The following is a 12,500-nucleotide window of genomic DNA, read 5'->3' as shown; positions in this document are numbered from 1 at the left end:
CCATGTGAGGCAAGGCTGTGTCCTTCACCAACACTTTTCAACACTTGCATGGACTGGATAATGGGCAGAGCTACTAACCTTGATTTTGCAGATATTGCTATCCTATCTGAGTCTCTGGAATTCAGCAATGGTTTCGTGGACCAAAACCAATATCCAGGATTTTGGGGGCCTGTTAGGGTAACTGTTCAGTCAATACTTGTTTGTGGAGAGGATGTAGAAGTTACAGAGAAATGTAATACCTTGGTAGTGCAGTATATGGATTGGTCTTGCAGCTGGAGCCATTAACACGGTCAACAAAAGTATTTGGAGATGCTGGTACTTGGAATAAGCTATGTGTCCTCAAGGCCTTGATACTGCCAGTTTTGCTTTATGGAAGTGAAACCCGGATGCCATCTAATATTTTGAAACCTGTGCCGGATCATGGGGTACAGTTGGCAGGACCATGTGTCCTCCAATGACTACACCATGAGACCGACATAGGACCTGTTACTTGAACAATGCAGGACCGCCAGCTTGGAATATACGGGTACCCGACTTGCTTCCCTGTGGATGATCCTGCCCACCACATTTTTGGGTAAAGGAGGCCCATGGGACGACCTAGGAATGTGTGTGCACAATTGTATATACATACATATATATATATATATATATATGTGTGTGTGTGTGTGTGTGTGTGCGTGTGTGTGTGTGTGTGTGTGTGTGTGTGTGTGTAAATATATAGAATGAAAAGGAGAACCAGTGCTGCGGTGAACATCTTTATTGTAAACGTTTCAGAGATCGTAATTCATCTCCATCATCAGTACTAGAAATAATGAACCAGAAAACATATAATTAGATGCAGTAAACAAAAGAAAAACAGTTCATAAGAAGAGCAACAACAAAATAGGAATAAGATCAAACAAAAATAAAACGGCAAAAACATAGTGAAAAAAAGGTGTGTAAGGGTGGGACATACCAAACAAGTGTGAAATGGTGGTTATGGTGATTACACAGTGAACAACTAGATGGCTGTGTTGGCATTCAGCTCGGGTTTCATCTTATGGGTATGCAGGGATTCTAGGATGAGGAGGTCGAGTCTGTTAGGTGTGGAAGACAGAATTTTAAAATCACTGTGAGTGAAAGGATGGTCTTCTGTTTGTGAATGATGGCGGATACCGGAGAAAGATGGTCTGCTCAGAGGTAGGCTGGTTCTTATTGACTTACCCATATGCTCAAGTATTCTATGTTTGAACCATCGTGTAGACGATCCAATGTACCTAGCATTGCATCTAGGACAGTTAAAAATATACACAATATTTGAACATAATTCTGAGGGCAGAAGCATTTTCATTTTAAAGAAAGAGTTGATATTGTAGGAGTTCACAAAAACAATGTTGAATTTAATTTGTGGGAATGAATGTTTCAGCATCTCACGTAATTGTTTACGGATGGTGAAGCTTATATGTCCAAGATACGGTAACTTTATATACTTGGTTTCTTTGGGAGCAGTTTGTATTTTCGTGGGTGGACATAATTTGTTATCTATGAATGATCGAAGTGTCTTGTAAATTTCGTTGTCAGGATAGCCATTGTTATTGAAGTAATCAATCAAGAATTTCATTTCTTTGTCAAACTGCATCCAGGTGGAACACATGTTGAAAGCTCTGTTGATTAGAGTGGCGATACTGTTAATCTTATATTTCATATTTGATGAAAGTAGGTTTTCTGTAAACTGTAGTGGAAAGGCGTCCGTTTTCTTTAGATATCAGTGTGTCAAGAAAGGGAAGTTCGTTTTCCTTTTCTTTTTCACACGTAAACTTAATGTTAGGGTGTTGGTCATTTAGATAAGAAAGGAAATGTTCAATGTGTGACTGTTGTTTGAACAAAAGGAACGTGTCATCAATATACCTTTTGTAGAATATTGGTTTGAAATCATTTGGACAGTTATTTAACCAGTTACATTCATGGTGGCATAGGAAGGCGTTTGCATAACTTGGACCAAGTGGTGAACCCATAGCTACACCATCTATCTGAGTATATAAATTGTTATCAAATGTGAAAACAGAATCTCTTGTGGCAATATTTAGAAAAGAATTAAATTGTTTCTTGTTTAGACCAAACTGTGATATGGACTCGTCTGATATGGAGTCCGTAATAATCTGTGTAGTTTCTGACAGAGGAACGTTAGTGAATAATGATTCCACGTCAAAGCTGGCCATTACTGTGGAATCTTCAATGTTGAGTTGTTTGATTTCTTCCACAAAATCCAAAGTGTTGGCAGTGGTATACTCATTAATGGTTAGGAGTTGGATGATTTTGACAATGAATTTAGCAAGGTTATAGTTAAATGTATTAATAGAGGACACAATAGGTCTCAAGGGGTGTCCCTATTTTGTGAACTTTTGGAAGTCCATATAAGTAACCGGGTGGAGAGCCAGAAGCAAGACTGGAGTTATATATGGTCCCATTGATGGTTTCTTTGGTTGCTTCAGGCTCTCGACCCGGTTACTTTTTATCTTTGTTTGATCTTATTCCTATTTTATTGTTGCTCTTCTTATGAACTATGTTTTTCTTTTGTCTACTGCATCAAATTATATGTTTTCTGGTTCATTATTTCTAGTACTGATGATGGAGATGAATTACGATCTCTGAAACGTTTACAATAAAGATGTTCACCGCAGCACTGGTTCTCCTTTTCATTCTACGACTACGGTTCCCGAGTGGAAAATCAACAACTGATATATATATATATATATATATATATATATATATATATATATATATATATATATATATATATATATATATATATGTATGTATGTATGTATGTATGTATGTATGTATATATATATATATATATATATATATATATATATATATATATATATATATATGTATATATATATATGTATATATATACATATATATATATGTATATATATACATATATATACATATATATAATATATATACATACATACATATATATATATATATATATATATATATATATATATATATATATATATATATATATATATATATATATATATATATATATATGTATATATATATACATATATATATGTATATATATACATATATATATGTATATATATACATACATATACATAAATATATACATACATACATATATATATATATATATATATATATATATATATATGTGTGCATATGTATATGTATGTATATATACATATATTTATGTATGTATGTATAAATATGTAAATATATACCTATATTTGTACTTATATAAGTATGTATACACACACACACACACATACACACACACACACACACACACACACACACTCACACACACACACACACACACACATATATATATATATATATATATATATATATATATATATATATATATATATATATATATATATATGCAGATATATGTATATGTATGATGCACGGTCTCTGTGTCGCGCGAACAGTATAACCTGGAAGGAAAGTCGCGAAGCTGTATGATGGGGGTGACTCAGTGTCTAGCGGACACTATCTCGCAGGGACTGTGTTGTGCAGTGTCCTCACATAACCTAGTTGTTGGATGACCTTACCTTGTATGTCGTTGTGATTGTGTTGCGTGAGGTATCTGCTGACTTTACCTGCCCTAATTGCTCTAACTTCTGCTACTGCTTCAACACTGCGGACAGATGACCTTATGTTTCAGCATTCCTTTCAGCCGTGTGTTTCCTGTCTTGTGATCTTGCTATAATAATGAATTTTCAAGGAGTGAGATATCATTCAGCATGAAGAACTCAGCCAAGCTTCCATTACCACCATACCCTGAGCTCGATGTTTCATCATACGAGGGACTGAATGAAGATTACCCTCCCCCACCTTCTCTTGTATACCGGGCGACTGTGAAACTCGGAGTTTGCCAGCATCTCTTTACGAAGGAAAGGGACCATCAGGACAAAGTTATGTGGAGATGCGAAGACAGAACCTGTGGTGCCAGGGTTCACACCGTTAATGGGGAAATAGTGAAGTGGCAAAACCCCATCCACAGACATTCTGCTGTCATTGGGAAGGTTGAGGTGGAGGAGATACTAGCAGCAATGAAGGAACGTGCTGCCGCAACAGCAGAGCCCGTCGCACATATTGTCAACTCGTTTTACGCTAGAGTTGAAGTCGGCTGGGCACATCTAATACAACGGTAGACGTCATCAAGAGGACGCTGAGGCGAGTGCGGCAAAAGGCATGTGTGTCTGATCTTCAGCCATTTCGGACAACGTTAAGTGGAGAGGCCCTCCGTCGTTATGAAGATGATGGGATGATGATCTTTGCAGCAGACTCTGATTTGAAATTTCTTGCCGTCTCGTCACTGGTTTGGTGATGGAACGTTTAAAGTGGCCCATGTCGGATACTAGCAGCAGTACAAACTCCATACATACTTTGGTGGTATAACATATCCTTGCATCTATGCACTGTTGCCAGGAAGGAATGAAGAGAAATAAAATGTGCGAGGTGTTGCAGCTAATACCCCATGGCTTATCATGCAATCCAGTGACAATAATGACAGATTTTGAGAGGGCAGTAATGAATGCCTTCCAAAGGAATTTTACGAGTGCTGAGGTTGCTGGATGTTATTTCCATCTGGGCCAGTCTGTCTGGAGATGCATCCAAAATCTTGGCCTCACAGCATGGTGAAGAGATGATGCTGCCTTCCCCATCCAGGTCAAGTGGTTCCTGGCATTTGTTCCACTGGCCGATGTCTACCGCTACACGAGGATACTCCTTGCAGAAATTTCCAAGGATGATGGGCTTCTGGACTTAGGAAATATTAGGAAACCTATTTTGGCCAGCTGATTCATGGTGACATGGAAATTCCCAGGGAAATTTCCATATCAGACTTGGAACATGAATCAACGAGTGAAGGATGATCTGCCCCGAACCAACAATGCATTGGAAGGATGGCACAATGTGTTTGCCAGGATGCTGCCGGACCATCCTCGGCTGCCGCTGCTCGCTGCAAAATATCAAAAGGAGTAGCACAAATTAGCTCTGAATTGCGAGCACCATACAGCTGGTAGGAAGCATCCCTTGGGTCAGAAGTACCAGCTCGTAAATAAGAGAATCAAATCCCTCATTACAAAATTAGAAACTTATGCCCTTGTAGATTTGCAATATCTGGATCAAATAGCCAAAGTAATTGTGATCCCCACTGACTAATAAAGGTATGCTCATCACAAAATATTTCATTAATACCTAGAGAAAAAAAAAGATATATGATTATGTCTGATACCAGTGTTATCATATATTCTACATACTAAATTATATTTGCTGCAATTTCAACACCTTCCTAAATCTTATCTGTCGACAATGAACAGCAATGTACTGACATAAATGGCAATGTGCTTTCCCCGTGACATTTTATCTGCTTGTGAAATGGACTCTGTGTCAAAGCGAGATGTGGCAACATTATGTATATGTATATATATATATATATATATATATATATATATATATATATATATATATATATATATATATATATATATATATATATACATATATATTTATTTATTTATTTATTTATACACACACACACACACACACATTGATAAATTGATTGATATGACTTTTCTGACTCAAGTATGGTACATGTGCAAGTTGCTGCTATAAAGCTTCTTTGTGTAGTCTCAGTGCCTGGTACACCCCTAAATTTGTGCGGTCTGATATCACAGATGGATCTATAGTCCAGGATGTAGTGTGTAAGTGGATGGCTTACTACTATTTGACTATGAATACATTCTTTCGGCACTCGTTCAGTAATCTTCCAGCTGCAAGAATACCCTAGTCTAATCTATTGCATGATACTAGCACCTTTTCTTGACATTGATCAGGGTATTGCGGTGTTTTCATATTCAGTTACTGTTCTGTACCAGTTCGCTGAAGGATATCCAGCATGAACCCAAACTTGGTATTGGACTATTGCAATTTGATGAGCTGTATTCTTGGCATGGTTCTTTATCTGGCTGATGCTGGGTTTGCTTGGCGTTATGTGAGTTGAAGAAGGCTGTTTTGGGCTGCAGTGTCAATCAATTCATTTCTTTCCAAGCCGATGTGGATGGGAATCCGCATTAGTTGAACTGCTTAAACTTGAAGAAGGTTGATGTTACTAGGAGAATATTGTCTAGTTGATCCTGTTTTTGTAGGGTATGCAGAGCAGAGAGGGAATCAGTGAAAATGCACAAGGCATGTTTTGTACAGGAGAGTGCATTTGCCAGTGAGGAGCAAATGGCGAATAGTACAGACTGAGAGAACCCATTACTGAGCCTCGATGCCTGACTGGATTAACAGATCCATCTGTGTAGATAACAATAGTGTATTCATCTTTCTCCATGGAACAAATGGTATCTCGCAGTTTCCGGAGATCATTCGGTGAGCACTTTGCCTTAGCTTTAGGGAGACGGTTCGTGAGAAAGGCAGTAAGTGGTGGTTCCCAGGATTGTAGTTCTTCATATCCACGGTGGGGGGTGTCAATACCATAGGATCATAGAGCTGGAAGGAGGCTCAAGGAACTGATGCAATGGTATATTTCATTATGCCACGGAAGGACTCGGTGGTAAGGAGCTTGAGGGATGGCTAGTATTCCTCATAATGAATCTCCAATGGATGACGGTCTATGACTAGAATCTTGCAGGCATGACCTACCACGATCTACTGAATTCTTATTAGAAGGGGAACTAACTTAGCCTCCAGATGCAAGTTCACTATGTGTATCCACCTAGGAACACCCGGCATGATGCACATACATTTATTTTGAAATGTCTTTAGTTTGGTTATTTGGGCTAGGATAAGGGATAGGATAAAAAAGGAGCTATAATTTATTAGCAACCGGATGGCGTGTACATAAAAGGGACATGGAACCCAGCACCCAGTTTTGAAGTAGTGAGACGTCGTAAAACATTGATTCTAGCTTTATTTGTTCTTCTAAGTCATAAGGAGGCACATGGATTTCTGCCCATTCCTCCATTCAGCAGGTAAACTTGTGCCAGTTGGTTCTTCTGAAGTTCCAGTATGGTTCAGAAGGACATTTCTGGAGACGTGGTCTCCAGAAATGTCCAAAGAGATAGCGGAGGCAAAGTGATCTAAAGCAAAGTATGGAGGAAGAGTCCAGGTTGTTAGAGGAAGTAATGCTGTGGATACAAAGATGTCAAGTACGCCATCTATGAGATGAGTGGACACGTATTTATCAAGCAGAGAAATATTTGGAATGGTCTGGAGCAAATGGTTCAGGTAACACTTAGCTCTGCAGGATCTGGAGGCAGATGAAGACATCGGATTGTTCAGATGGTGGGCATTGAAATCTCCACCAACAGTGGACGGAGAGTTACTACTGGCAGAAAAAAGGTGATCCAATTTTGGGTGGTCGATATATATTGTAAACCTGAAGTTTTGTGTTTTGTACGGAGATTGTGACAGCCAGACTCTCACCATATTGGCCACAAGATCTGGTAATCAGGGGGCTCAACATGAATGTCTTTTTGGACCAAAATGGTGTCCCCTACTTCCACCTAGGCTGTGGAATAGATGGAATCCCGTGTAGTTGGAGATCCAGATAGTGGATTGAAGAGAAGAGTTTTAGCAGCAATACTACATCGTATCTTTATTCTGCATGGGCTAGTGTGAGTAAAGACAACTTTTGCTTGTAGACCATGTATATTCCACTATAGGAATTTGATATTTTCTTTTGTATTGGTGTTAATGATCATCACTGGGGTCAACTGAAGTTGGAGTCTGTATACTAGAGGAGACCATCAGGTATATGAATTACTGGTGGAGACCCATCATTTCAAGACCAAACTGTGATTACTCCTAGAGGTGGGAAGCTGAGTTCAAAATCATTGTTATTTACGGAGTTCTGTTGTTCAGTGGGGTTCTGGTCCATTTGATGGTTTATGTCATGAGCAGAATAGCTACTGTGCATAAGCTTGTCACTACCAGACGATGATCTGAGACATTTCCTGTGAGACAGATTTTCCAAGGATGTGGACTCATTTTCGAGGGTGCACGTGGCGGACAAGGAGTTGAGGTCTGGCTGATCTTGAGAACTGCTGGGGCCTTCCAAAGAAGTACAGGGAAGCCCTTCTGGTGACCTTGTTGAGTGCTTGTTAGCAGATTCCGAAGCTGAAGTTAAGGGACCTACAGTATTTGCAGGTTTCAATAGCCTCCTGTATATGGTTTTAATCAGCAGGTTTGCCGACAAGTGCGAAGCCCATCTGTAAGATCGTGGTTTGGAACTCAACATCTTGTGAATCATTAGTGTTGCCATGGCTGGAGGAGGAAAAGGGTACAGTGGCTGGAGAGGGATGCTTTTTACTTGATGGAAGTGGTCTTGCCCTGATGGACTTGGTGGCAAAAGAATAAGGAATCCGAGATGAAGAGAGAGAGTCAGCCTGAGAACTGATATTCCATGCATGGCGCTTCCTCGTAAATACCCTGAGTGTCAGTTGTTCTATTGGGAAAGCTTCTTCTGAAGGGAGGGCGAGACGTCTGAGCCTCTCCGGACATATAGGGTTCCAGACATGATGTGTATCACTGCAATTAGGACACTTGGCAGTGGTTAGCTTTCCTTCTCTGATTTTGGTGATGCATATGTCCGTGAGATGGGGTTTAGAACATACTCCACACCTTGCCGTACTTCTGTATTTTGAGACATCATGATCAAATTGTTGACACTTACCACACCTAGTAGGTTCTGGGTAGTATTCTCGGAGGTTGAAAGTTATGAATATACCCAAGTGTACCTCTGTATGTGGATCTCCTAAAACAGTGACAAGCACTTTATGTGTCTCTTCCTTTGATGGTCGGACTATCAGGCAGGAGGCAGTTTCTATGAGCGAATACTTCTGAAGGCAACCAAGTGGAAATCCGAGCGGATATCCCTCAAGGACCATCTTAGTTTTCTTGGGAGGAAGGTTGTGCAGGCAATGGTCTTTCCATTACTTATGATATCCATAATATTTTCAAAAATTTGGTAGGAGTCTGGCTTGGTTGGTTTGAGGATATACTCTCCCTTGTTGGTAATCCAGTGGAGGAAAGTCCCTCTCAAGGGCCAACAAGGCCTCCATGGAGGTGAAGTCTACATGAGGTGAAGCTGGTGAGAGATTGGGAAGACGGGTCCATCATGGTGGATTGATCTTTGATGCTTAAAGAATCCTTCGAGATCTCTATACTTTCCACAGGAGGCAACTTAGACTCAGAGATACTAGTTTCCACAGCAACTTTCTTCGGGGTTGCGTTCGTAGGAGCCTCCTTGGATATAGAGAGACGTTGAGGGTTTATTGGTTTTGCCATGTTGAATACCAAAAGTAAAACTAATATTAACCATTTCTCCTTCACTTTGTTCAATTGCCTAGGCAAACATGAGGAAAGCCTAACCTTAATAATGGAACCTTTCTCCCGAGTTGAAGGCAGCCAACTAACAACCCCCCTTGTGGCACTACCTGTGGGGTTCCTCTTGGCTCAGGAGGGCACACAAAGCAGAAGTGGTTAATAACCTTGTTGAGGAGGAACTAGACGAAACAAAAATAGAGTATCTCTTTGTCTCGTCAAAGCAACAGAAGCTGATCAGAGGTCGAAGCGTCGTTGTTGGCCAACTCGGTGAATATAACTGTTGCTTGTAGTGGTGGTACCTCACCTTACAGCTATTCAGACAGAATTCGGAGAGCACATCACTAGTAGAAGGAGCGAAAGCATAAAGTTACCCTCTTCGCATGGAGACGCTTACGGAACGTCAGGCGGAATGCGCAAGCATTCATGTCATCCTCTTAGCGTCGAGGTTACCGCTATAGGTCGACAACGATGGACGTTATATATGTGTGTGTGTATGTATACACACACACACATACATATATAGATAGATAGATATAGATATATATGTGTGTGGGTGTTTGTCTGTCTCTCTGTCTCTCTCTCTCTCTCTCTCTCTCTCTCTCTCTCTCTCTCTCTATATATATATATATATATATATATATATATATATATATATATATATATACACATATGCATATCATCATCATTAGGAGCTAAAGCCTACGGGGTCGCATAGCCGCGTCCACCTTTTGGGATCCCTCATGGCAAGCCGCCAGGCAGGGACTCGGTCCATCTCGAGCTCCTCCCGACAGATTTGATCGATCTGCCCAAGCCACGACTTCCTAGGTCGTCCCACAAGCCTCCTCCACCCAGGGTTGTCTCTTACAGAGACAACCTGATGAGCAGGATCAGCCTGTGGAAAGTGAGCCAGGTGGCCATATAGCCTGAGATGGCGATCCCGGATTGTGCAGGTAACAGGTCCTGTGCCAGTCTCACGGTACAGCCGTTGGTTAGACATATGGTCCCGCCAACAGTAACCCCTTATCCGGCGCAAGGACCTATTACAAAAGGCATCAAGACGAGACTCCAGGGCACTGGATAATTTCCTGGTTTCACTACCGTAGAGCAAAACTGGCATTACCAGGGCCCTGAAAACCCCTAACTTGGTCCTTCTGCACAGGTACCGGCATCTCCAAATAATCTTGTCGAGAGTTCATGACCTCTGCTGCCAGGCCAATCCGTCTGCTGACTTCATGGTCTGACAGCCCAGAGTTATGAACTACACTACCAAGGTATGTAAAGCTCTCTGTGACTTCAATGTCCTCACCGCAAGCACGTACCGACTGAACAGGTTCTCCTAGCAAGTCCCCAAATTCCTGGATCTTGGTCTTGGTCCAGGAGCCCTCAAGACCCAAGGGCTTCGCTTCATTACTAAATGCATCGAGAGCCACCACTAGGGTTTCCAAAGACTCAGATAGAATTGCAACATCATCGGCAAAATCAAGGTCTGTAACCTTAATATTACCCAGTGTTGCTCCACAATGACTTTGAACAGTAGCTCTGCCTAGTATCCAGTCCATGCAAGTATTGAAAAGTGTTGGTGCAAGAACACAGCCTTGCTTCACTCCTGAACTAACAGGAAAGAAGCTCGACCTTACAGCACTTTCAGTACCAGTATACAGGTTTGCTATTAGTTCTATAATCCTTGTTGGAATTCCTCTCAGTCTCAGGATCTCCCAGAGTGATTCCCGATGCACTGTATCGAAAGTCTTCTTGAGGGCGATGTAGGCTGCAAGCAGCCCACGTCCAAACTCACGACGGCGCTCTATAATGACTCGAAGCGCCAGGATATGGTCTATTGTGGACTTACCAGGAGTGAATCCAGATTGCTCCGGTCTCTGGTGCCTCAGTAGATGGTCTCTGAAGGATGTGGGCAAGAACCTTGCCTGGTACACTGAGGTGTGATGCCGCGGTGATTGCTGCAGTCCCATCGGTCACCCTTCCCCTTCCATAGAGGGATGACCAAACCCCTCACCAGCTCAGGGGGAACGGTACCGGACCGAAAGATGGCAGCCAGGACAGCATAATGTCCCCACGCCATAGGTTCACCACCAGCCTTAACAGTTCAGCTGGGATGCCGCAAATGCCCGCTGCTTTACCACTCTTCAGCTTGGAGATCGCCTACGCAACTTCAGTTAGGGAGGGTGGGTCCCTGCTAATGGGTGGGTCCGCACTCTCCCCTGCTAATGGGTGGGTCCGGCAGCGGAATCACGGCACTACCCGCATCCAAGTTAACTGTTGGAGGGTCAACCTAATACAACTGCTCAAAATACTCAGCCACCTACTAAGCGAATTGCAATCACCTGTGAAGAGGGCTTGGAATTTAGTTTTCTCAGGGCTTTGTATGCAGGACGAAGGTCATTTACTAAGAAATGGCCTTCGACCTCCTCAGCAAGACTCCTTGTCTTGTTCTTAACTGTTGATGACAACTGTTCCTTGTCCCTTCTTAACAGAGACCGAGTTCTGCGCATCTGAGAACGGTGCAAATCTCGATCCCTTGCCAGACGAGCCGCACGAGCATCTGTGGCTTCCAGTGCCTCCTGAGAGATTAAATTCTGTCTTGCCCTCGGGCGTTCTCCAATCGATTCTTGGGCTGCATCAAGCATTTCGCGCTTGAAGGTGTCCCACAGAAGTACAGGGTCCGTCAGATTGTCGAGCACTGTGAAGCGAACCTCCGAGCACACTCCTCCTTCAGCCTGTCCAAATGAAACACCCTAGGGTGGTCATTGGGCCGCTGGGGAGTTTTGAAGTGAACCCGGAGGGTAGCCACTGTAGTGGATATTTATAAACTCCGTAGAGTTAAAGATGTTGGTTTGGTAGCGGGTATTCCAACTACAGGTAATTTCCATGTCGGTCTGGCGTTAATAAATAATGACTCTCAGGTGAGCTAAAGAGTGATTCCGTAGTCACGAGAAAAAAAAACAATAAGACCACTGGCTGACAAAAAAGGCAACATAAAAAGGAGCATCCATATTATACATTTATTTCGCACAAAACTTTCCATAAGAACAAATACACAGGACAACACACCATACACTTACTTGAAAAACAGAGGCCATAGCCCGAGAAGCACCAGTCAGCCAGCTAAAAACCCAACGGTCTTT

The sequence above is a fragment of the Penaeus vannamei genome, chromosome 20, assembly GCF_042767895.1.
Source record: "Penaeus vannamei isolate JL-2024 chromosome 20, ASM4276789v1, whole genome shotgun sequence".
Classification (NCBI taxonomy): Eukaryota; Metazoa; Arthropoda; class Malacostraca; order Decapoda; family Penaeidae; genus Penaeus; species Penaeus vannamei.
This window is presented reverse-complemented; position numbering follows the sequence as displayed.